Below are 27,879 nucleotides of genomic sequence, written 5' to 3'. Positions count from 1 at the left end.
CAAAAAACCTTTTTATTTCAAATGTTTAGTTAATTTATACTAAAAAAAAAAGATAGAATGAAAAAGGTTGAAGTCTGAATGAAATGTTTCAATTGACCCTATACAAAAACATATTTTAGAGTAGCAGTTGACAAAAAAATGTGACACTTAGAGGTTTCATCCCAGTTTGAGTGGGAAAAATTTTAGAAATCATAGAATCATAGAATATCAAGGTTGGAAGGGACCTCAAGAGGTCATCTAGTCCAACCCCCTGCTCAAAGCAGGACCAATCCCCAACTAAATCATCCCAGCCAGGGCTTTGTCAAGCCTCACCTTGAAAACGTCTAAGGAGGGAGATTCCATCATCTCCCTAGGTAACCCATTCCAGTGCTTCACCACTCTCCTAGTGAAAAAGTTTTTCCTAATATCCAACCTAAACCTCCCCCTCTGCAACTTGAGACCATTACTCCTTCTTCTGTCATCTGGTACCACTGAGAACAGTCTAGATCCATCCTCTTTGAAACCCCCTTTCAGGTAGTTGAAAGCAGCTATCAAAACCCCCCTCATTCTTCTCTTCTGAAGACTAAACAATCCCAGTTCCCTCAGCCTCTCCTCATAAGTCATGTGCTCCAGCCCCCTAATCATTTTTGTTGCCCTCTGCTGGACTCTTTCCAATTTTTCCACATCCTTCTTGTACTGTGGGGCCCAAAACTGGACCTAGTACTCCAGATGAGGCCTCACCAATGTTGAATAGAGGGGAATGATCACATCCCTCGATCTGCTGGCAATGCCCCTACTTATACAACCCAAAATGCCATTAGCCTTCTTGGCAACAAGGGCACACCGTTGACTCATATCCAGCTTCTCGTCCACTGTAACCCCTAGCTCCTTTTCTGCAGAACTGCTTCCTAGCCATTCGGTTCCTAGTCTGCAGCAGGGCATGAGATTCTTCCATCATAAGTGCAGGACTCTGCAGTTGTCCTTGTTGAACCTCATCAGATTTCTTTTGGCCCAATCCTCTTAATTTATCTAGGTCCCTCTGTATCCTATCCCTACCCTCCAGCGTATCTACCACTCCTCCCAGTTTAATGTCATCTGCAAACTTTCTAAGAGTGCAGTCCACGCCATCCTCCAGATCATTAATGAAGATATTGAACAAAACCAGCCCCAGGACCAACCCTTAGGGTACTCCACTTGAAACCAGCTCTCAACTAGACATGGAGCCATTGATCACTGAACTCGATGATCTAGCCAGCTTTCTATCCACCTTATAGTCCATTCATCCAGCCCATACTTCTTTAACTTGCCAGCAAGAATACTGTAGGAGATTGTATCAAAAGCTTTGCTAAAGTCAAGGAATAACGTGTCCACTGCTTTCCTCTCATCCACAGAGAGAGTTATCTCATCATAGAAGGCAATTAGGTTAGTCAGGCATGACTTGCCTTTGATGAATCCATGCTGCCTGTTCCTGATCACTTTCCTCTCCTCCAAGTGCTTCAGAATTGATTCCTTGAGGACCTGTTCCATGATTTTTCCTGAGACTGAGGTGATGCTGACTGGCCTGTAGTTCCTCGGATCCTCCTTCTTCCCTTTTTTAAAGATAGGCCTTTTTCCGGTCATCTGGGACCTCCCCCAATTGCCATGAGTTTTCAAAGATAATGGCCAATGGCTCTGCAGTCACATCTGCCAACTCTTTTAGCACCCTTGGATGCAGCACATCCAGCCCCATGGATCTGTGCTCATCCAGCTTTTCTAAATAATCCCAAACCACTTCTTTCTCCACAGAGGGCTGGTCACCTCCTTCCCATGCTGTGCTGCCCAGTGCAGTAGTCTGGGAGCTGACCTTGTTCATGAAGACAGAGGCAAAAAAGCATTGAGTACATTAGCTTTTTCCACATCCTCTGTCACTAGGTTGCCTCCCTCATTTAGTAAGGGACTTTCTTCTTGTTGCTAACCTACCTGAAGAAACCCTTCTTATTACTCTTAATATCTCTTGCTATCTGCAACTCCAAGTGTGATTTGGCCTTCCTGATTTCACTCCTGCATGCCTGAGCAATATTTTCAATCTTGAAACTTTTCATGGAACAGGAAAAGCATTTTCTTCCCATCTTTCATCCCATGTTCATGTGAAAGCATGTAGATATTTTGGCTTATTTCTGTGGATTTGAATCTCACCTCAGCCATTCAATCAAGCAAACACTTTCCACCTATTATTTAAACAGACCAAAAGAATAAATGCAAAGCACTGGGTTCATAAAACATTATGGCTGAGATTTAAATATACCAAAGTCAGGAAACTCAAAGTTATGAATCCTGCAGAAAGATTAATTTGGCCCCATGTCATGTATTCATTAAAGCCTACATGTTAATACAATATACACTAATGTAGAAGGCTCCAAACACACAAAGAATCAAGTTCTGTTGCAGGAACCCTTTCAAGTTTTTGATCTTTGCCCATTTACAGTCACAGATGTAATGTTGTATTGACACAATTATTTTCATATTATTTTTAGGAAGGTCAGGTATCTAAGTGGCTAGCCTGGGGAACAGGGACTCAGGAATCTTGGATTATGTTCCCAGCAGTGCTTCTGACTGTGTGTGTGATCTTGGACAAGCCATTTACCCCATCAATGTTTCAGTTTTCTCATCTGTAAAAATAGGGATAAGAATATTTGCCTGCAAATAGAGGGGAGTTATGATAATCAATGGATGGAAAGCATTATTGAAAGATGATAAATTATTATAGTTTAATACCAAAGGGCTCCCATTTAGAGGAATAGGGAGGCATGAAGCCCTGCCTTGGACAGGCTATCAGCATCACAGGTAGCAGGGACAATAGCAGTGTCTGTAGGAACTCTGCTCCTGTTGCATATGGGGAAGTGGAGTGGGCAGAGCTGGATTCTGTTTCCGACCATGCCAACAAGAACAGCTGAGCCCAAACACCCTGGACAGTAATCTACACTGAGTACGGAGCCAGTGCAAAGAGGAGGGAACCAAGAACCAGCTTGTGACTCGGATCCTCAAAATAAGGTCCCTTCTATGATTCTGGGGCAATGCAACTACTTTCTGTCTCTAAGGCTTGCAGCAAATCTGCCACTGAGCCCTGTGAATACACATATATCAGTTGCAGCTGCTCACTATCTGTTGATCTAAGGTACTTCTATGACCCCCATTTCATACTACCTTAGCATCTCCGAATCTTTACTATATTTATCCTCACAACACAGCCATGAGGTTGGGCAGTGCTGTTATCCTTATTTTATAGAGAGGGAGCTGAGATTCAGAGAGGTGGAGTGACTTACCCAAGGTCACACAAAACGGCTGTCGCGGAGCAGGAAACTGAACACTTGGGCTGGTGCCCTCTCCGTAGATATAGACCAGCCTTCCTCTGCCAAGGGCAGTTTGCAGCATTTCTTCTTTCATCTCTGTTTTATATAACACCCCCTACCCCCCCGAAACCTGTATTTGATCTTTGCTGCTCAGTCCCATCTCCATTGTGTTTCTGCATCAGGCATTACACTATTTTTAAACAAGCCAGTAGAATTTAACTAACGAAAGGTGAGCTTTCATCAGAGGGATGTTTCTACCTCCTCCAGGGGCCGGTAACTCACAAAACCAGCAGGAACGGAGAACTGTGCCTGGCTGATGAGCAATAAGATTTTTTTTTTTAAGCAAATCGACTATATATTTGGCAGGGTTGAGAAACTGAACACTAGTCGCTCTTTTGGATCTACAGTAATTATCCAGGCAGATTGTCAATATCAATTCCCAACCTATGCAGCTCTTCTACAGCGTTCTGTGTGACTGTCCCTTAGAGGGAACTACTGGAAACTGATTCAAACAAAAGCCCCAAATGGGAAATGTTAGGGAAACCTTAAGAGCTCAGAGATTGGGTTTTGAATTAGCACCCTCAGGCCTGACTCTCCAGTAAATTGGAGTAATTTCCACCGAGTTCTATGGGAATTACGACTACATTGCGAGGTGAGAATTAAGCACCTAAAGCCTAGCCAATTCCTGAACTAGCAGAACCACTGGAGCTTGTCAAATTGGGCTTGGGGAGCTCTTGAAAATAGATGATTGCCAGTACTTCTGCTCTGAATCCCTGATCCGCAATGCTATTTAAGCATGTCCCTAACTGTAAGCACGTACGTATTCCCACTGAAGTCAATGGAGCTTCTCATGTGCTCAAAGTTAGGTGCAGACTTAAGTACATTGCTGAACTGGGGCCCTAGAGCCCAATCCAATGCCCACTGAAGCCAGCTGAATGACTCTCCTGTGGGCACTGGACAAGATCCTAGCCTGTGCTGGAAATGCAATGAGACAATTGGATTCCCATGTCTGGTTCTATCCCAGAAGCACAGATTCAGGAGAAAATAGAAAAAAAAAGTTATCCAAATGTTTCAGAACCTCAAAATTCCTTACTTCAAGTGCAGTCCCTAAGGTTAAGGGGTGAGTCTGAAGTTGTGTTAGCAGCCATACTACAGTCACCATTAAAACCTTCCCAAGTAAGTAGCATTTTTCTGTGAATATGTAGTATATAGAATATTATGAATACAGCTGTAATATTAATTACTTGCAATGGCATTCATAAAGAATTGAATATCTTCTGCATTCTCAGCTCAAGAAGTCCAGATTTTCACTTTCAGCAACACTTTTTTAGTCCCGAGACTGCTTCCAGTGAAATCAACGGGCATTTTTCTTTCACAGGAATGCATGGCATACAGGGTCCATATGTACCTTAAAAAGTGAACATACATGCACTGTGGTGGAATTTTAAGGTGTCTTTTCTTTGATCTTTAATAATCAGACACAGCCTCTCCAGCTACTCATCCCTGTAAATCAGTGCAAAAGGCTAAGCATATGAGTACATTTTTGCAGGACTGAGAGCTTGATATGGTTTTAGGAATCTGATGCTAAGTGCCCAGGCTAGAAAATGTTGCACGTTATTACCCTCTCTCCCCTTCACTTGCTGTGACAAATGTTCTTTCCTAGTTTGAACTTCAATCAAGTCAAACTAGGAAATATAAAAGACTCAATCTAGTACTACATCGAATTGTGCTGCTCCGTCTCCACCAGAATCTTGGAACCTCTAACAAAAGCATTACCCCCTCTCTCTTCAACTCCGGTATTCTGCCACCCCTAACATCCCACTTAGAAACACTGGCTGACTTTAGTCCGTCCCCGCACCCAACACACATCCACACACATTTGTCATTGGTCCATCCTCTCAATGGAATTTATATTGGAGTTACCATGCTCCAAAGGGCACTCGGTTATCCTGACTGTAGTGCATCTAGACCAAGATGGCCCATATTATTCCCTGCCATACCGTCCCATCTGCCCATGAAACTGTACAAGCTTTCCTGCAGAATGGCTTTCGATACCACGACATGCCAATATGCATCATTTTGGATCGAGGTCTTCAATGTGTTGCTTTATTCTGGAAGGAATTTAGTTGCCTTCCTGGCACCAAGCCCCTCACCTTGACAGCAAATATTCCCCACACTGATGGCCAAACTGAAAGAGTCAATCAAATACTAGAGTGATATCTCTGGCATTTTCTGAATTTCAATTGGGATGATTGGCTCCCACTGCCGTGTTTGGCTGAGTTTGTGTATAACAACAGGCTTCAACCCAATAGACCCCATTATTTCAGATTTTAGTTTTCACCCTCAGACCTGTCTGAAAGCTCTGCCATGCCAGCAACCATAGATGTGGGCTTCCACCTCCAGAAAATACACCAGAAACTCTAGGAACACTTCCTTGCTGCTAAAGAAACATATAAGCTTTGTGTGGACTAAAAGTGACAGCCACCCCTAACCTGGCAGTAAGAGATAAGGTTTGGGTTTCAACTCATGACCTGAGAACAGACGATGATACTTCAGCTAAGCTTGACTACCAATACTTAGCTCCTTTTCAGATCATCAAGCAAACAAACCCAGGGTACATTGAGGCAGGGATAAAAGACCTGCAGCATGGCTGTGGCTGCCCCAGGTCAGCTGATTCGAGCTTGCAGGGCTTGGGCTGCTCGGGTAAATGTCTCTGTGCAGACATTTGGCTTCAGGATGGAGCCTGAGCTCTGGGACATTACAGCCCGAGCCTGAATGTCTACAAAGTGATTTTTCAGCCTTAAAGCCCCATGAGCCCAAGACAGCTGACCTGAGCCAGCTGAGGGATTTTTATTCCTATGCAGATGTACTCCCAGTGACCTTCAAGCTTCAGCTCCTAGAATCCCTTCAGATTCACCCCATCTTCCATGCTTCTTCCCTCAAACTGTTCATCAATGACCTCTATCCTGGTTTCTCTCTTCAAGCTGTTCATCAGCAACATGGTAAAATCCTCTGCCACCCCCAGGAATTGTCTATGGGCAGGAGGAATACAAAGTTCATCAAGTCCTCAACTCCTGATGGGTGTGGGGGAAGTTCCAGTATCTGATAGCCTGGGAAGGGGTACAGGTCAGAAGAGCTATACTGGGAACCAGAAGAAAATGTTCACACTCCCGATCTCATTAGTGATTTTCCCAAAAGGTACCCTGACATGCCAGTGTCAAGAGCCCCTAGGAAGAGCCCTTTGGGGGCAGGGGGAGTACTGTCAGGAACTCAGCTGACGCCAGTCACGGATGCCTAGTAACCCAATGAGCTCAGCGGGGCCCAATAGACCCTCATCAACTGACTGTGCTCCCTGACTGGACAGAAGGAACAGATCCCCGTTTAAGCCTAGTAGCAACAGCAGTACAGTGGCTGAATGTCTGCAGCTGCACAAAACTTGCTTTCTGTACCTGTTCTTTCTCCAACCCAGGTTTGCTCCTGCTCCAGCCCTAGTCCCTGCCTCACCTGCCTATGAACTCCTGGTTCCTGATTCCTGGCTCTGATCATTGGTTTGTCTCCAGTCCACCTTGGGGGTCTGCCTTCTGAGTCTTCTCCAACTTCTAGACCAGACTTCTGTTCCAACTGCTAGGTTGCACTGCCTTCAGCCCAGTGTGTTACTATAGCTCCTTCCGTGGTCTGTTTTCTTTTTCTCCTTGTGAGTCTTCCTGGCCAAATTTCCCATTGCAAGCAAAAAGTAATAGCACAGGATGTGTTGCCGGCACAGAGTGCCCAAGGGTGGCAACGGTTGGGTCCGTTGCCCGGTGTGCTTCGCAACCAGCTAAACACACCAGGGTGGAGAAGTAACCAGACTTTATTTGAGTTCACATAAGACGCCTGGAGCCACACAAGACTCAGATCAAGCGCGCCAAACAAACAGCTTATCTAACTATTTATACTGGAACCAAAACTGATACACATTATAACATGATCTGTCATTCACACAGTCCCCACCCAAGGCCAAGTCTGCCTAGTAACAGTTCAGTTTCCCGCCCAAAGGTTAAATCTGCCCAACAACTGAGGGAGTAGGAGTAGCCCCCCCAACAAGGGCAACCTGAGGTCAAACATGGAGGAGTCAAATTCAAAATGGAGGAGCTGGTACACTATAGCTCAGAACAAGAGAACTTCATCGGCTCTCATGGCCTTCCATTCTCCCGAATTACCTGGGTTATACCAAGTGCGTCCCCAACAGAAGTGCTATCCATTTTCATCCAATCAGGGAGCAGAAGCAATAAAATGTGGCATAATGAACTGATCAAATAGGAAAGCACAGCTCAAATTTTGAATGTCAGGCATTCAATACTTTCAGAGCACAATCCACAATCAGTCCACAAAGTGAAACAAAATGTGATAATACATTTGCATAATAAATAGATCAGAAGTAATCCAGTTTGATTTGTTCTGCTGACATTCCACAAACAGAAGTAGAGACTACAGAAATCAAATAAATGATTAGTTGTTTTTCCTGCTCATCTCTACTAACTAAGTAAGCCTTGCAACATAACTGTGAGATAGATAAATTGTACTAGGTCTCTTTTGCAGAGGACTAATTTGAGACACAAAGAATTTAACTAAAGTGCTTATGGTCACAGAGATGGGAGAGAAGGAAGTTTAGTCCTGACTTCTATAATTGTCACTGAGCATTGGATTTGGTCGAATGAGCCTCACAAAGCTCACTTGCTTAATCTGTGTGCCTTTTCAAGGCAAACGTTATAAACTTGATCGTGTTTTCCTTGAACCCATTCCTTTAGGACTTTCGAAGGAGCAACCAACGCTCATAATTACATCTGTGTAAATCTGGGGTAACTCTCTTAAAGCCTTTGGCATTACTCCAGATTTACATCAGCGTAATGAGAGCAAAGCATGGGCCATTATATCAATGCAGATATTTTTCTCTTTCATAAGTGTGCCTAGAGATTATAAACAAAAGGGGGAAAAAATAGGATTTAAATGGAAATAAACAAACAAACAAACAAACTGCCTGGACTAATTTATAATTTATACAATAGTTTCAAATCAGATATGTACACTGTAGCTGATTCTTTTTCTCTGTGTCTCAACCTCCTGCTGTTTACTTTATCTATTGAAATAGAACATTCGTGGGAATTTTGCTGGAATATGTGAGCCAGGTGCTTAGATCGCTGATTAAAAATGGAGTGCTTGTAGAAAACCATCTAAGAAAAATATATTTTGTAGCACGGAGTACAGTATAATTACTGGAAAAAACAAATGCTTGACTACAAAAGTGTTATGATATTAAATAACATTCTTTTCAAAGACAATTAAATCAAAAATTGTTGATTGGCCAGCCATAATTATCATAAGTTATAAAGTAGTAAAGATGCTAATAGCGATATTGACTTACATAAACCACAATATCTTGTTTACACTTTTCATAATGGAGCATATGAACATATAAAGTTTGACTGAACTGTGGGCATGCAGTAAGTGTTTGTACATCATGCTGTTATAAAGATAATGTCTATTAATCTTTTCTAGGGTGCACAAGCTAATTTGGGGTTATGATTACAGTGCCTCGCACATACACTGATAAAAATCAGAAGTAACTTTGCTGAAGTCAGTGGAGTTATCCTGCAGCAAAATTGATACAAGCGAGAGGAGGAATCTCAGTCATCTGGAGATCTTTATTTGCTAATATTACTTGCTCAGTTACAGATGCTAACAGTAGATTCCACCATTGACAGCAGGCCCAGAATGTGAAGTACTCCAGCACAATATAACTTCACTTTGAATAATGTATTGTGTATGATCCAGCTATGGAAGTTAAATAATGAATAATAGCAGAGGGAGAACAAGGAATGAAGATGATGAGGCAAAGGGAAAAAATATAGGTGAGTTTTCAGCTGTGATTTGAAAAGAAGTAGGGATTCATGAGATGGAAAGGTATGGGAAGGCTAATTCTGGCTTTAAAACATGTCCATCTGTCTGTCAGTGGCATCTAGGCACTTATCCAGCAAAGCACTTAAGCATATGCTTGACTTTAAGCACATGGTTAATTAAGCACATGCTTCAGTGTTTTGTTGGGTTGGGGCTAGAATGGTCAGCACTTTGTGGGAGGGGGTCTCTCATGAATACCTTGCCAAAATATCTTTATGCGGGGAAAGGAAAGCTGCAAAGAAAGAAAGCTGTTGAAACAAAATTGGGGAGATTGTGTGAAGGGGCAAAGAAGGGGTCAGTGTGATACGACGTGAGGGAGAAAGCATTAGAGAGAGGCAGAGAGCAAGCATTAGGTTCCACAAGATAGGGAGCAAAAGTCAATGGAAGGTTATAAGAGTCAAGAGGGCAAGTTTAAACTAAGTCCTGAAATGAATGGAGGCCCAGAGATGTTGAGGATGAATGTGTCCATAATTTGGGAGTCTATAGAGAATGAGATGTTTGGAAGAGCCTCCAACTTCATCCCACTAACAAAAAACATATGATCCAATGGCATATTTGTGAGGTACCAGTTACGGATGAATCACAGTAAAACCTATTTATTTGTTCTACAAAACAGACATCCTCGATTGCCTTTTGTAACTTGGGTGCAGACCTGTGCATTTCCTTATTGTGCTGCATGCAGAACAGATCAGAATTTGAAACATTTGCAAGATTCTCAGAAGATGGGGCCTGCTTCTAGGAGATGCTGAGCAGCTGCATGTCCTTTTGATGCCACTCAGAGATGTGGATTCTCAGTGCTTCCTGGGAGAAGGCCACCTTTGTTTCAGAATCTTTCAGTTTCAGGCACTGTCAGAAAAATATCGAGCCAGATCCTCCGCTGGTATAATTCATCATTGCTTCATTGATGTCAATGAGCTGCACCAGTTTGCACCAGATGAGGACTCAACCCATTATTTAAAGACCAGCCATTAAAAAGAAAAGTGAGGATTCTTTAATGAATTCATCCCACAATAAAAGGAGGTGTAACAGCAATAGGCAGGATCACATGAAAAGCTTTCATAATATGAAATATTAGCCTTCTCCACCCCAGGCTTCACATTCTAAAACCTTCAAATGCTTTCTTCTTTTGGTTAATTCTCACCACAACAGCTAGCCCAGCTGGTTTATAAAATCTCTCTCATTTTTTTTTCAACAGGAAAAGAAAAGAAAACAAATAAAAATGTATATATTCATTTTCTGGCTGTGCTGGCACTACATCATTGGCTAATGGCATGCTGATCAGAAATTTGATGAACCTAGTTCAATGGCTACAGATGTGACTAAAAGTCCACGTTACAAAAGTAATTCTAAAACTTCCCCCAGTAATTTTGCCTCTGGATATTAGGACATCCAATACTCTGCTGAAGAGTTTGTGAAACTTCCATTTTTTTTTTACATTTTAATTTTTCACTCATGTCTCAGCAACCCATGTAAACTGCCTGCTGTAGCCCAAAATTGATGTGTCAGACAGTTTAGAAAAAGCAGAGAGGAATTTAAAAGATCCATATTAGGGAGGAATGAGGAGTAGGGGTGAGGGGAGTAAGGGATTCAATTAAAAAAGACCTCAACGTGATTTTTTTTTCAAAATTAAGAAATAAAAATGTAGGGTCCAATACTTCCCTCACTTTGCAAACCCAGTACCAAGTTGTTGAAGGAAATCGGGAGGTGTGGGGAGGTCACCAGGTGTTGGCAATTTTATTACAATTCTAGAGCAAAGAAAATAACATTTCTGAAACATTTGGGGCTGCCAAACCCTTCAAAGCAGGTGAGGTCAAACTGACAGATTTCTTACTCTTACATTTATAGTAAATGCCAGGGGGTCTTGAAAAAAATTGGCCTCAAATAAGGGGTCTCATACTGGGAAAGGTTGAGAAACACTGCCTTCGGCAACGGTGTTGCATTTAATTTCTTCTAATTATACCTCCTTACTCTGCCCTAACAATGGCACATATGCCCCTGGCATCCTAGCTGGTGTATAACGCCCTTCCTTTGTGCTTCTCAACTATATCTAAGTCTACCACTTCACATAGTAAAACATAGTCTATGGAGTAAGGGAAAAAAAGACTAGTTTGGGAACAACAGAACTGATATCCTTCCCAGTGGTATTTAGTATTTCCAAGTCAGTGCAGCCTAAGGGTCATCAGTAGATTTAGTTGGGGATTACGTCCTGCTTTGAGCAGGGGGTTGGACTAGATGACCTCCTGAGGTCCCTTCCAACCCCGATATTCTATGATTCTATGATTCAGTGGCAGTGCCTTCAAGTGAATGTAATTACAGAGAGATAATGAGGTACGCTTTGGCCCAATGCGCGTTTGAGAGGAAAGAGTCCGACACTGTTATGTGCTCCAGTCCTACTGGTGCGACTTTGTTTAATTATGAGTAGAGTGAAAATAAGCACATCATCTTAGGGCTGTTTCACTGGAGACGTTAGGCCGGATTCTCTGCTGTTATAAATGCACATAGCTCTATTGACTATGCGATTTACTATAGCTGAGAATCTACCCTATTATTTCCATTTGCTCTCCTAAACTGTTGTATGCTGCTGCTGTGTGCCATAAAAAAGCTGCTGCGTTCCAACCCAGAGGAGGCTGCATTTCAGAGGAGGGAGGATTTTTTCCTGTAGACATTAGGCAAGGGTCCAAACACTAGAACCAAAAATGCTTGAATTCTAGGGATTATCCTATATCCCAATGGCATGATTGACATCAACTTCTAGCATATATGGGTTGTGAAATTTGTATAGTTCTTCGGGACTGAAGAGGCATATACATGTAAAATATTATTTCTACTCTCATACTGTATCTTGCTTCTTTTCTCCATCCCTTGCTGTGTTTTTCTTTAATTTCCTTCACAGCAAGCCTGGCTCTTCTTCAAGATAAGCCGTGTGCCATTGCCCTATTGTTCTCAACCCTTGGAAAGGTCAGACAGAGTAGACAGCCTGCCCGTGTTTTTAAGTTATTTGCACTGGGCTCCAGCATGTAGCTGTTTACTCAGTTAAAGTTGATCCCTGGAATACACTATAATTTATTGCTATGTACTTCACAAAATGAGTCACAAAGTCAAACATACAATAAAGAGAATGCTGGGATTTAAAAAAAGACCCACTTTATTCTTCCTTGTCTTTATGGAAAATAATGACATGGAGGACGCAATATTATATTATTATCTTTTTAATACCCATCATAAATTATGCACATATATTTGCACATAATTCTTTTCTACCTGCGTAGCTGGCGCAATTGTTGCACATTTACTTGCTTCATTAATGCAATATTCCTTTTTCTCTTCCTCCCGTAAAAACTACTTCTGTCTCTAAAGAAGAAAGTTTGAAAGTCTATTAAACTTAAATTGCCCAGTAGCCGGGATCCACACAAAAAAAGGCTTTGTTTAAAAAAACAAAAAAAGGTGCAAGAGGTTCAAACAGTGAAAAGGAGGATGTATATATAAAAGAGGAAATGAAATTTAAGGAGAAGAGAAACAGTCTGAGAATAGAAGAGCAAGAGAAGTAATGCACAGTCAGCTTTTGAATTGGGGAATCTGTAAGAGAAATTGGCTTCAGAGTCTAAGATGCACAGCATTACGATAGATAGATTTCTGGATAATTAGGCATGAGGAATAGTAAGTGATATATTCACTTACTGCATTTATGTTCTTTTAAAGAGACCTGGAGATTCTCTTTCTCTATTAAATGGTTTGAGGTTTGGGACTCTACAGAGATTGTAATATAAAATAACCCCAGAAATTCTTTTGGGGTTGTTTGATTTTCAAGCAAAGTGAGGGTCAAATAATTTGACTGCTATAATTGTTGTCCCCTCTCTGTGTTATCTTTAAACAAGGTGCAGACCTTTTATATGACCAAGCTGTGTATCATTTAAACAATTCAGGTCTGATCTAGAGCCCAGAGAAGTCAGTGGAAATGCTCCCATCACTTTAATGCACTTTGTATCAGGTTCTAATATCACAATAGCACTTGCTTTCCAAGGCATGTTAGGACACCGGAGGCTGTCCCTGTTGATGGATGTTGTACTGAAATGGAATAGCCTGAGGAAGACACATTCAATCATGTTGTACAATATGCAGCTCCTAGCGTTTTGAGCCATTCTAACTCTCAGAACTTGCTGTCTAAATGTATACAACAAGCATGGGTGCCTTGGACTCTTTCATCCAGAAACTCCTCAGCTCAGAGCTCATTTTCCCCTCCCAGATCCATCAATTACTCTATCCAGGCTGCACATTTTGCTTTAGCGCTAACCAAACAATCACTGAGCAACAAAATGTCCCCACAGTTGACTAACCCAATGAGAGACTCTGAGGAAAGACAAGGTTAGGACACAATGTCTTTCCATGGAGGACAAAGTTGATAGAACTTTTGGGAGAAAATTCAGCCTCCTTCCTGCTACCAGCTATTCCCGGAGTGGGAATAAAGATGAAATACACATCTGCCCAGAGGCCAGCACAGAATCTACATGCTACTGAAATACTCACTTAAACTTTAGTTTGAAAACTTCAGTGGATCTTAAGTGGTACATAAGCCTCTGCACAGAAGTGCATTTCACCAGAAGTGAGTCTCTAGCAGGCTGTGCTTGACCTTGCCAAAGTAAATAAAGAGGTTGTTTGTTTAAGCTAAAGCATTACTAACATTAAATGAAGCCCAGGGTGGAGTTAGTAACACACAACATTACTGTTTGTGGTAAGGTTAATACATTGGAAGCCTCTTTCCAGATTATTCCCATCATCTGCTTGTCTGCTATAGGAGACGAAGTCTCTCCTTTGCAGAGCTAGACAGTGCTGTGTCTGAGGTTGTATATAAAAGGAACTTGCAAGAATTAAGAAGCAATAATACGATGTACTGAAGGTCCTTGGTCCTACAGCCCCCATGGGCCTGGAGCAGGCAGTGGGAGCTGCGATTGGCCTAACCTGCAGATGCGGCAGGTAAACAAACTGGCCCGGCCTGCCAGGGTGCTTACCTTAGCGAGCTGCATGCCAGAGGTTGGCGACCCCTGAATTACACAGCAGGGTGTAACAGTCTAAGATTATATGTCACTACTAATTTAAATGCACAAGGGGGAGGTGAATGAAATCAATTAACAAATATAGGATACAGTAATAAATTAAACCTATTTAGCTGACACTTACACTGCCACCATTCACCCCACAGTGTACATTCCTCGGAACTTCAGAGTCCTAGATGTTGGTGTGGGCATGCTGGAAGATCTGCAGCTGGAGACAGCACTCTGTTAGGTCTGTGTATCAGTCCTTCCAAGGCAACAAGCTGCACAACCCCGCTGAGGTCCACCAAATGTCAGCAGTTCTAGGTCCTGGTTCGGTGGGAAGATCATTCTGCCTCTCCTCAGACTCAGTCTCTCTGATCTGCCCTTCCCTTGCAAATACTTTCCCACACCAGAGTGGGGGTTACTCACAGTCCATCACTGCAGGGCCACCTCAGTCAGCTCTAGGAACAGCAACAGTCCCTGCCCTGGCTTCTAGTAAAGGAGGCCTACACTATGCATACCCCCATGGCTACAATCCTCAGGCGAGGATGACTTCAGTAAATCCCAGTGCTCAATATGTGCATCATGGTTCACCTGATTTGAACTCAGCAATCGTTCATAGTTGTTGGGAACTACTTGGAAAGATAGCTATGAACACTCAGCAGAAACTAGAATTTCACTTTATACACCAGGCCCGTCACAAACTGAGCTCATCAATATGGAAAAATGAAAGAGATCAGAAATGACATGGAATCAAGACAGGGTATATAACGAAAAAGTGTATGGGCAGTGTAAGCCAGTCGTGTCGGGGCTCGTCCCTCTCAGGTGCGGCGGGGAGCCAGGGCGCCTCCTTACGCACTGCAGTCCGGGTAGGCTTAGCCCCTCGGCGGGTGTTGAGTGGGGTACAAGGTCTGTAAACAAGGTAGAGCCCCGGCCTCTAGCCAGGGTCGGGGCTCTCAAAGTAGATAAGCCCCAGCCCTTGGACAGGACGGGCAGTAATAGTCCAGGCTCAGGCCTCTAGCAGGGGCTGAGCAAACACAGTATCAGCCCAGGTCCTTGGCAGGGTGGGCAGTAATAGTTCAGGCTCAGGCCTCTAGCAGGGGCTGAGCAAACACAGTATCAGCCCGGGCCCTTGGTCCGGGCAGGGCACCAAACACAAGTCTAGTTCGCTCTGGCCCTTTGGGTCAGGGCAGAGCAGTGGCAAAGTCAAAGGGGCCCAGCCCTTGGTCCGGGCGGGCACCAAACACAAGTCTAATTAGCTCTGGCCCTTTGGGTCAGGGCAGAGCAGTGGCAAAGTCAAAGGGGCCCAGCCCGTGGTCCAGGCGGGCACCAAACACAAGTCTAATTAGCTCTGGCCCGTTGGGTCAGGGCAGAGCAGTGGCAATAGGCGGGAAGAGGGGGAGTCTGCCACCCGGTTATGGGTGGCAGGGGGAACGCAGGCCCTCCCACTCCACTGTGTTCCAGCCCGGGGCCCTAGCAGCGGTCAAGACCCGCTGCGGTCAGTGGGGATCCTGGCCGCAACACACTGACATGGGTTCGGGCTCTTCAGGAGCCAAACCAGGGTCGGCTACCCCCGGGCCACTTCCATCCTCCCCCTCTCTGGGTACCTGGTCCTTGCCGGCATCGTCTGGGGGGTCCCAGCCCATGGGCTCCTCCGGGTACCGGTCGTGGGGAAGCTCAGGCCACTCCTCGGGGTATCGGGCACACGGCAGGTCAGGCCGACGTTCCTCCGGGTACCGGGTCTGAGGCAAGTCCGGCCAGCGCTCCTCTGAGTAGTGGGCACGGGGCAGGTCCGGGCAGCGCTCCTCTGGGTAATGGGCGTGGGGCAGGTCAGGCCAGCGCTCCTCTGGCTAGTGGGCACGGGGAGGTCAGGCCAGCGCTCCTCTGAGTAGTGGGCACGGGGCAGGTCAGGCCAGCGCTCCTCTGGGTAATGGGCGTGGGGCAGGTCCGGGCAGCGCTCCTCTGAGTAGTGGGCACGGGGCAGGTCAGGCCAGCGCTCCTCTGGGTAATGGGCGAGAGGCAGGTCAGGCCAGCGCTCCTCTGGGTAGTGGGCGCGGGGCAGGTCCGACCAGCGCTCCTCTGGGTAGTGGGCGCGGGGCAGGTCCGGCCCGGCGGGAGCCCAGGCACCAGCGTCTGTCCTCTTCGGCAGCCTGCGCCCAACTGAGCGCTGGGGCCGGGCTTTTATACTTCCTGTCCCGCCCCTTGACTTCCGGGGGGCGGGGACAGGCCGTGCTGACTTCGCCCACTGAGGCACCTGCTCTGGCTCGTCCCGCTCAGGCGCGGCGGGGAGCCAGGGCGCTTCCTTACAGGCAGAATTAAAGAAAGCTTTGAAAGGCAGTGAATCTTGAGCAGATTTGGAAACAGGGAAATAATATGGGAAAATATTCTCTCTGAGTCCACTTAGAATGTGAACTTTATTTTTCCTGAGTGTCATATGAGAAAATTCTAAGATGGATTTGTCCTTCAACCCGGTATATTTAACATGACAGCAGGATATAGTTCAGCTGAGTTCATGGGAGAGGTACAATTCAGTTATATAAAGGGCAAAAATAAATGTAATAGGACATTTGAGTGATGACTTGTTGAAGGAGCAGGGAGTTGGTGATTGGTCTCAGATGTGATAGACAGTAACATATTTTCCCCCTCCTAGTGGAATTAAACAGCATTATAGAATTATATATATTTAGTATTGACAAGACCAAATAGATTATCTCTTAGGGCTAATGTGGGTTTGTTTCCTACATTATAATTAGAGCTGGTCAAAACTGGCTGGGAGTCAACCAAAATTAAAAATGTAATGGGATATTTTCATTCCAGGTTGAGATTTTTCCAGTTGTCAATCAAAATATCACCTCCCTCCTGCCAAAAAAACCCACAATTATTGTTGTGTTTTTGTTTGTTTATTTCTCCCCTTTTCCCCTTTGAAGGAGGGAAACAAGGAGAAGAAAAGAGGGGAGGGGATCATAAATCTGAAACTATTTTTGTTTCAGCAAAAATTGAAGAATTCTGCAAAAAAAATATATCAAATGAATGAAAAATTTCCATTCCCTTTGAACATCTTTACAGAAATATACAGCATTTTTCAATCAGCTCTAGTAATAATACATAATCACCCTGACCAAAATCTGGAAATGTTCTGGTATAGATCAGAGCTTCATAAATGCTGCCTCCACACAGAGTGGCAGAAGCAGGACCGCAGATTTGAACATGATATGAGAATCAGATTCCAACTTCACAGCTTGAGACAAGATCCACGGGCTTGTCTGCACAGTGCATTAGTCTGCACCAGACAGGTGTAAATTGTATTGCCTACTGGCGTGTGATGAACTAACTGGCCCATCTGGACTCTGCTGCTTGCATTCCTATTTCAAACAGTACTGCATTAGCATGTGCTAGGGGATGTTTAATGCACTCCAACAGTGTCCACACGGTCACTACATTCTTTGGGAGGTTGTTGCACAGCCTAATAGATCTCATTGGCAGGAGCCATTTCTGATACTCACTCAGAACTTTCCCTTTCTCAGTTGTATCTCATCACTCATGATTATATCCCCTTTGACTTTCTAATTCAGCTTGCAAACCAGCCCGATTACCCAAGTCTACTCACTGACTTTCAAACTTTAGATGATAAAATCCGAAGGTGAAAAAAAACAATGATATTTTACTGGCCTCTAAAAAAATAATGACTTGCCCCAGGCCAATGGGTGACTTGAATTTTGCAAGTCTGTTCCACATCATTCCTCTTCCACCTCCATGTTTACATATTTCAAATATTTCTACATAGCTGCCACGGTTCTCTTTACCCACCATCTCAGAAATTTGGATTACTACATTGGCTCATGGGGCAAAATCCTCCCCTCTAATCCTGACTTTGTTTTGACTTTCAGCTACACTAGATTCACTGTTAAATATTCTGCACTAATCAAGCATGTAACTCTCAGTGCCTTTATTGAGATCCAGTGCAGATTATGTAATAAGGAGCCGCTGGGCAGCTGAGAGCTCCACCACGTGGATCAGAGAAAATAATTTTGTACTTAAGGCAGAATTCTGTATAGTATCAAACTGCATCAGCTTGCACTGAAGCCAAGGAGAGTTAGGGATACTCAGTGCCATGAAAGAGGAACTCACAGGATTAGGCCCACAAACCTTTATAGCTGTGTCTAGAATTCCTGGAGGCACATTAATGTGGTTTAGTATCATGCTCTAATTAAGTTACAGGACTAATGTACTCAAAGTAGTTCAGTAAAAGTTAAAACTCACTGAGGGAAACAAACAAACAAAAAACAACTCCTGTACAAAAGAAATGTCAGACGCAAGAACGCTGAAGAACCACTAGGCTGCACCAATCACTTTCCACCAACAAATATGAAAGCTAAAGCGACAGTTTTCACAGTGAAGATGCCTTTCCGTCATTTGACATGACTATGAACCATACAGTGTTTAGAGGTAACTAGAATCCCCCTTCTGACTGTGTTATATAGCAGTACGATTAAAGCTATTATAAAACCAGATTTTTTTTCTTTTGCTAGAATTTTTGAAAAGTCAACATTATTTCTTCCTCCTGATAGGAATGAAAAGTTGAAATATCAAAAAATATTTGTGAACTGAGAAATTCTGAAAAGTTTCTCGTTGGTAGCACGGAAATGGAAAATATTGACATTTCAGTCAATATGATTTGATATTTTGAAGCAAAAAATTTCATTTTCAGTTGACACTTTGAAATGATGCCCCTGATTGGAAATTTTGTAAAATAAACAAATAAATAAATAAATCAGAATTATGTGGAATGGAAAAATATTTTTTTCAGTAAAAAATTTTGACCAGTTCTAAATAAAATTTTTGGCAATGGGAAATGGAATAAAAGGTTGAAATTTCAAAATTTTCTGTAGAACATAAATTCTGGAAAAAAATTTTTGGAAAAGTCAAAAAGTTTTATTTTGATTGAAACAAAACATTTTGACATTCATGAACTTTTGGGTTGGTTTGTTTCAAAGTTTTCAACATTAAATCAAATTTTCCATTGCTCAGTGCCTTATGGAAACTATAATTCTGGCCTCTTTTCTAACCTATGAGCCTGACTTCCTAGCTGGATTCCATATCCCCTAATGCACCCGGTCATGTAACTCCCATGATGCACCTTGTAGTTAAATCAGAAGGAAAGCAGCGCATTGTCTTACAAGAGATAAAGTCCTCCAGGAAGCCCAGCCAATAAGGGAGAATGGGGGTTGGAACTTTTATTCCCATGAGGCAGCGTACTATAGGGAAATACAATTTAATGTTTTGTTGAACTGATTCAAAATAAAAAGTTGTGGATTGGTTCAAAAACTGCAATATTCCAACTTCAGTCAAACTGACCTGAAATGAAACATTTCATTTCAATTTTTCTGGCAGAAAATAATAATTAAAAAAATCAGCAAAATCAAAATTTCCCCACAGATATCTTGGGAAGAATAACTTCCCTGGTGAACTGGCTGGATGTAGTCTCTCTCTGCTCTTGAATTCATTGCAGTAGTGGCCAGACACTACAGCAAACTTAAACACGATGTTTCTGGTTAAACCCCTAGGACTAAAATTATCTGAAACAGGAGGCAGAAATGGGGTTTATTAATCCATATTTTGGAATCAAAATAATAAGTGACCTGATTTTCAAAATGGCTGAGCACTCTTTAGCTCCCTTTGACCCCAACAGAAGCTGTTGGCTAATCAGCCCTTTTGAAAATCAGGCTACTTATTTAGGAGCCTCGGGTTAGGCTCCATTTTGGTACATCCTAGCTCTAGTGTGTAACTTCTCTTGATGACTGCCCACTTTGCTAGGCTTTCAACTGAGATGCTGTGCTGGGGAAGAGGCACATTTTCTAGCTCCTGGGAAAAACAACGGGTTAGGATTTCTGGGGGAACGTGGTCCTGAATCAGCCATGTTCCTTCTGCAGGGAACTGTGTTCAATCTGCTTCATTTTCTCCCTACAGGATGTTTAAGATGAATGTGTTGACTAGTGCTCTAAGAGATAACCATTCAATGGACTTTATAATCCTGTAGCTTGAGTGCCCCTGTGAAAGCCCTGAACTTGACAGCCAGATCTCAAACTCGGACCCTTTTAGTCCATAGGAAGTAGCTCTACTAGGTATAGACAAAATAGATTTTCTGCTGAAACAGAGACTTCTGCCAGCAGAGCCAGTAGGTGCTGGGCTGAACTTTTCTCAGCTGGAGGTTGCTTTTTGCTCACGTAGCACTCACATTATGCACCATCTCACTTTCTATCTCTGTTTGAAGCTACCTCAGCATCTATGTAGCAGCATCAATTTCTGGTGGGGTGAGAGGTGGAAAGCATTGTTTCTTGTCTTGAAAATGTGTTTGAAACAGAAGCAGCAAAGCAGCATCGTCACACAGCAGATAATAGTTTAATTTCAGAAATCAGTATTCAAGGAAGATTTGTCCCATATTGCTAGGGTTTTATAGCCTACTAACTGAACCTTAACCACAGAAGATGCTGGAACTGTAAACACACAGCGATGTGGTACCAATATTTAAATGGAGCTCCAACAACGTCCCACTGTAGCCTGTGATAAAACCCCATGTACTGGAGACTTATAGAGAAGAGGATGACAAGATGGGGAATCTATTCCCAGTTAAACAAAGGTGCTTTCTCATGATTATATCCCAGATGGGGGGCTATGCCACTCAGAAAACTTAGTATACTTTGATAGAAATGTTTATGCTTGGTTCCTGGAGGGGAAAAAAAGGGTAAATTGAATGCCAAATCCTGAGCTTGATTACCCCAGCGTAAACAACATCAGTGGAGTATTTACTGTGGGTTTACAACATATAAGTACCATCAGAATCTGGCCCATGTGGAGTATATTGATAGTACAGCCTGGGCTCAATATGTTCAATAAATGCAATGGTGATTGAGAATGAGTGCGTTTTGTGACAGAGAGAGCATAGCTTTCTCCCCTGAACAGCTATTTTGATAATATCTTGCTGCAATCTGGTGCAAAACTGTTTGTTCCCCCAAAATGTTTACGAGACTTTCCAGGGTGTCATATCTGTATCACTAGAAAGGGTGAGGTCCATCTGAGGCAGGGAAAGAACCCCCCATCTCTGCTTCGAGTTTGGTTCTGGAACTTTAACTATGGATCCCTGCTGGGCCTGTTAGCTGAGTCCAGTCCATCATGTCACTGTAAAAGCAATTGGTCGTCTTTTGGAGAGAATGAGAAGAAACAGGAAGGGGTTAAGATTGGCCTGTCTGTGTTTGAGCTGCTTCATCCTCAGGTTATAGTGGCAAGGGCATTAGGATAGCAACCTCTTGATATTTTTCTGTGTCCAGACATACTCTATTAGGAAGCAAGGCTTGACCAGTCTTTCCTAAAATTATGGATTTCAGTAGGCAGCTAAAATGTAATCAAAGGGAGCTTTCATACTGAGGAATCTTATATCACTGTCAAAATTGACATGCTGAATATCTACCAATTTCAAACCAGAGCAGCACCAGCCTTTTCACAAACCTGGCCTCAGGTTTCCAATGTGCTTTCAAGAGACTGATGAGTGACATGCCTTTCATGTTTTCAGCTTCCTTTCCTTTTTGCACATCTCCATCTCATTCTGCCATTACCCTCTCTCTCTCTCTGCCTGCATGAGACGCTGAGCCCTCCTCTCTGTCAGTCTATTCAGCTGCCCTCTGGAAAACATTTTGTGATGCTTTGAATGGAGGATGCAACAGAAGAAAAATTGTGTTGAATTATTAGCAGGCTGGTTTTCACTAATACCATGGGTAGCCTACCCCATGACATAACTTGGAGGACTATATACAGCTGCTCCTCTTCAAGTCTGGGGCAGCAGAGTATATTCCCCTACATTCTCCACAGCTCCGGGTGCTTCAGGTACAGCTGTGTGCATGACAGAGCAAAAAGGACATTGCTGAATCAGTGACAGAGCCAGGCATAAAACCCAAGGAGTCTTACTTTCCCAGTGCTCTGCATTTGTCCACTAGACAGGGAATGATTTTGTAAGCCTGTACCTGGGGATGTTTAATAGAATAGAATAGAATAGAATAGAATAGAAAGTGGCCTTATGTACCAAGTGTCTTTTGTACCAGAAGTCCATCAAAATTGCTTTTACAACTGAATGGGTAACTGTGATAAATGTGCAGGCTAGAATAATGGCCATTATGACCCCAGAGGTAGCTCATAACATCTTTGGACTTAGAACTTGTTTAAATGAAAGTGGAAGAGTTGAACAGGAAACAGGATTGATTCTCTGCTTGTTTTTTGTTTGTTTGTTGTGGGTTTTTTATTCCCTGTCTCTGTCTCTCTCTCACACATACACACCCCTTGAAAACTGCTATAGCATCCTCAGTCACCATGTGGTTAATGACCAGAGATAAGCAGAAAAGACCTTGGATTCTCATCAAACCCAAAAGAACAGCATCTCTGTGAGCTTAACATGTTGTCAATACTGCACAGCATGGCTAGCATGCTGGATATGCTCAAGCTGATGTCAGACATAAACCCAGAACCTTCTGGACTAATGGCGAGAATGCTACTAATTAACCCACATGGTGGTCATGAGGATCCTACAACAACAGGTTCAGAAAGCAAACATATGTCCTAGATGTGAAGCAGCCATTTCGTACAGATTCTAGTTCCATTGTCTAAGGAACAATATTGAATCATAAGCCTTTGACCAGAGAGAAAGAATATACGAAGTGAATCACATATTTATTTGGTCTTCAAGTGATGATATTTTTGAAGTCAATAGAGACACATTATTTAGTTGCATTAGAAAGTTACTGCTAGTAGTTGACATAGATGCTCTACACACTAACACCCAGTGCTCTGTGACAGGAACTCTATGAAACCATAGAATCATAGACTATTAGGGTTGGAAGGAACCTCAGGAGGTCATCTAGTCCAACCCCCTGCTCAAAGCAGGACCAACACCAACTAAATCATCCCAGCCAGGGCTTTGTCAAGCCAGGCCTTAAAAACCTCTAAGGATGGAGATTCCACCACCTCCCTAGGTAACCCATTCCAGTGCTTCACCACCCTCCTAGTGAAATAGTGTTTCCTAATATCCAACCTAGACCTCCCCCACTGCAACTTGAAAAATGTTTTGCACATAAAATGGATCTTTATGTATGTCAACTAAATATTTCTAGGTCCAGTATTGTCTAGTGGTTATTTGAAAGAGCTGAAAATTTGAGAAACAAATTTTAGTGGAGTCTTTTGTACAATTGAGTTTTCCCAGGCAAATAAGTTACACAAAACAAAATCTGTTGAATTCTGGTATTAAACTAGTTTTATAAACTCTTTTTTAAAAATCCCATTGGTAGCTGACACATGTAAAAGGAAGCTTTTGCTAGTATGAGAAAAACTGGGACGTGACATTTTCCTAAATGCAAAAGCTCTACAGGATGTAAAAAAATTCTCAAAACAATAAGAATTGTTCTCATAAACTCGACAAAACTGATGCAATTTGCAATGGGTTTTGTGTGTTTATTTTTAATGAAAAGAATGAATCAGTACAGTTTTGCAACAAAAACTATTTTTACAGTAACCCTCAGAATTTATATCCAACCCTAAGCAATGTCATGAGATTTCCAGTTACCCCAGGACTTGACTGTAAATACTGCAAGAATGGCCTTTCCCTGATAATGTTAATAGCTCTGCTACCAGTTTAACACAAAAAGGTAGAGAGAGGTGCATAATCAACGAAGACAATACAATGTAAACTTTTATATGACTTTCAAGACTAGTTCCAGTTTTATGTGACTTCTCTTGTCCAAACTATCTTATCAGTTCTCTCTTAGGCAGCACTTGTTTCAGTTTGACTTTCTGACACATCATCAAGGACCTGATTTTTCCTAGTGTCATCTCATGCTCAAACCATTTTGCTAGTGCCATCTCATTTCTGTGGCAGTATCCTAAAAACACCTCCATAAATGAGGCATTGTTGCAGTACAACCTCATTTCTATGGCATTATTCAAGTCCCACTTCATTACTAAAGCATTGTTTTAGTGCCACCTCCTTTCTGTGGCATTATTCCAATTCTTAGGAATTGTTTTGAAGACCTGATTATTTGGGAACTGAAATCCAGTAGATCAACCTACTCAATCTATTCCCTTCTCTTGAGGCCTCCATTTTACTTCCGTTGCCTCCATTTATCTAGCCCTGGCTTCCTCTTGGTACTTAAGAACACTGGAACATAGACATCAGATCAGATCAGACCAGCAGTCCATCTAATTCAGCACCCTATCTTTGACAGTGGGAAATACCAGATTCTTCAGAGGAAGGTAAAAAAATCCCATTTGTAGACAAATGAGGAATAACTTTTACTCCTTGGTAGTCCAACAGGCCTAGTGATTCTCTCATGTGCTTCCTGGTTCTGATATAACTTGAGAACTTCTTCATATGTCTCTGACTAAATGTTATTCAAAATCCCTCTTAGCCTTCTTGATGTCATTACATATTGACTGTATATTCCCTCCTGTTGGCTTCACCAGGGGTGGGTTATATTTAGGCTTGACAGAATTTGATTTTTTAGATAATTTTGATGGATAATATCATTTTAACGAATATTACCATTTTTTATCAATTTTAAATTTTAACAGTCGGGCAAAAAATATGGATTTTAAGCAATTTTTAGATTTTTATCCATTTACTTTTTCTCAGTTAAGGAAATTAGGGAGAGTGAGATAATGAAGGAGGCTCAGATGCTGAGATTCAAAAAGTTAAAGCTTTATAACTGTTAAAACGCAAACTGTCAACATCTGCATGTCAAAATTTTAACCTTAAATCAAACTCTAGTAAATTCTCAAGCAGTATTTTTCTTACTTTGCCTCTCTGTTCATTTCAACTATTATTGACGGAAATATTTTTCCATCGATTTGTGCATGTACAGTGAAATTGACGCATATCGACATTTACCGATAAAAATCTAATCCTTCCAAACCTAATTATATTTAGCCTCAGATTCCTGAATCCAAAATTAAATTGATCCAAAATAGAATTTAAAAAACTGTTTAGAAGGAAATGTGCTGAGTTGGCCCAAAGTATTTCTCCCACTGTCCGGTGTCAAGAGAATTCAGGTTGTGCCCTGATGTCTTTGATGTTCTTTAACTCTAGGGCTAGATTGTCAGCTGTTGTAAACAGAAGTCTCTTCATTAACTTCAATGGAGCGACACTGATTTATACTAGCTGAGGATCTTCCTATTGTACTGCACTGTGGTCTTATGCACACTTCAAATCCTACTTTTACAATAACTTGTATTAAACCAAGAGATTCTTTTTCCTATACTTTCCCCAACAGTTCTCTTTTTCCCTCTCTCTCTCAGAAACACACACCTTAAAGAGACAAGCAAACTTCCCTCAACCTCGCACTCATCAGTTACAGTCTTAGAAAGGAACCAAGGTTATTCTCTGAGGATAGTATAATTCTAAACCAAATCTTGACTGTATGAAATGCATCGGGTCATGAAGCAAAGTTTGTGAGATTTGCTCCTTGAAATGTATATATTTAATTTGACCCCATTGAGGTTCCCTGCATGAATACTCTTTTTAGTTTTCTTTCCATTCCTTGCATTCTCTGATGCTCAAGTATTGCAGTTTATAAATGGTAACCCCACCACACACCTTTCCTTTTTTCTCCCCAACACATACACAAATGTGCATGCACTAGGAATACTCAAGAAAACCATATTTGGGGTAAGATACTCCTGGCGCCGTGATCTTGCTGTGACTGTTATGTTAGCGGTTCAACAGCATGGTAATGCCTCCCTGGGTTCCCATGCTTGGAGTATTTTAAATTCCTTTGCTGGCGCCGTGCCATGATTTATTATAGTATTTCTTGCTGTTCATTGTAAGCCTGAAGGGAGAATGCAGATGAGTCTGGGAGCTTCTATAAAATAGCTCCGAGAAGATGCTAGTTTTCTGGTGTTCAAATCTCTTTGAATTGGGGCTCTATGTTAGGGTCAAAAACTTCCCTGCAGTCCGAAATAGCCCTTGTCAGCCACATCAACATGCTTTGCTGCTAGTGTTCACATGAGTGGGTGAAGGACAATTACCCACATTTGGGGAAAGAGGATTAATTTCACTTCCTAGTGAGCTATTTACTTAAATGGCTCTGGGGAAATACATGTATGTTTCACAAGAAGACAAGCCAATACCCAGTCTGGGTGCAAAACAGCATCTCTCATACGCAGAATGAAATCTTTTCAGAGTCACATGGAATAGCAGGAGGAAAGACAGATCATTGGTGTTTTCACATTCTGAACTTACATCAAACCAAGAGCAATAAGTAGGCAATTTTTATCAATGAAATATATGTAGGAGGGGATGTGATTCTCCAGGGCAATGGACCTAGTGCAGTCTCACTGTGCCAAGTGGGCATGAGAAGAGATGTTATCACTGGTGTGAGGGGAGAATTCTGATTTTACAACATTTATTACACACTTTGCATAGGTGTAAATGACTGTACAAGGTATCAGGGATTGGCAACCTTTCAGAAGTGGTGTGCTGAGTCTTCATTTATCACTCTAATTTAAAGTTTCATGTGCTAGTAATACATTTTAACATTTTTAGAAGATCTCTTCCCATACATCTATAATACATAACTAAAATATTGTTGTATGTAAAGTAAATAAGGTTTTTAAAATGTTTAAGAAACTTTATTTTAAATTAAATTAAAATGCAGAGCCCCTCAGACCGGTGGCCAGGACCTGGGCAGTGTGAGTGCCACTGAAAATCAGCTTGCGTGCCACCTTTGGCATGTGTGCCATAAGTTGCCTACCCCGTGTTAGAATGAGGCCCCTAGTGGGACCTGTGATGTTTACAGATAGCTGAGCCAGACCCTGTTCCCTGCCAGGGCTATTTTGTGCAGTAGGATCATATATAGTGAAAGAGGGCATGGTCGTGTGCCCCAGTCATCCGCTGTCTACCAGAACAACCTTTCATGAACTTGAATGGTAGTGCAAAGCAAAGCAGCAATCTATTTGGATGTCTGTTTGGGTGGCCCTAGGATCTTTGGGTACATAAAGGAACCTTAAAGCTATCTTCACTACTCTTCTCCCTCCTGAGTTTCACTGAGCACAGCTGAGTCCAGGCTCTGGGACATCTACTTTCAATTTCAGAAGTCCTTGCTGGCTGGCAAAAGCAAAGTGTCACACTGGGCCAGATTCCAGGCTGGTTTATGACCTGTTTGTGTCATGCGGCTGGTTTAAACTAGATGTAGAGCCAGTGTAGCTGGCCCTTGGACCATCTCCAGAGCAGAGATCCTCCAGTGGGATGGAACTGGTGTGTCAGCTCCTAAATTGCCTCCCTCTTCTCCTCTTGACTGCCAATATGGACCCTTTGGGTCATTTGCATCTAACACATTTAGAGCAGACTTCTAGTTGCTCTGGTATATGTAGAGGGTCTGTCTGGCTACACTTACAGTTCTGCAGCGCTGGTAGTTACAGCTGTCTTCGTACAGCTGTGTAGGGCCAGCGCTGCAGTGTGGCCACACTGACAGCTACCAGCGCTGCAGTGTGGCCACATTTGCAGCACTTGCAGCGCTGTTGGGAGTGGTGCATTGTGGGCAGCTATCCCAGCATTCAAGTGGCTGCAACGTGCT

The sequence above is a fragment of the Gopherus evgoodei genome, chromosome 6 (genome assembly GCF_007399415.2).
Source record: "Gopherus evgoodei ecotype Sinaloan lineage chromosome 6, rGopEvg1_v1.p, whole genome shotgun sequence".
In the NCBI taxonomy this organism is placed as follows: Eukaryota; Metazoa; Chordata; order Testudines; family Testudinidae; genus Gopherus; species Gopherus evgoodei.
The sequence above is the reverse complement of the archived record's forward strand: the minus strand, read 5'-3'. Positions refer to the sequence as shown.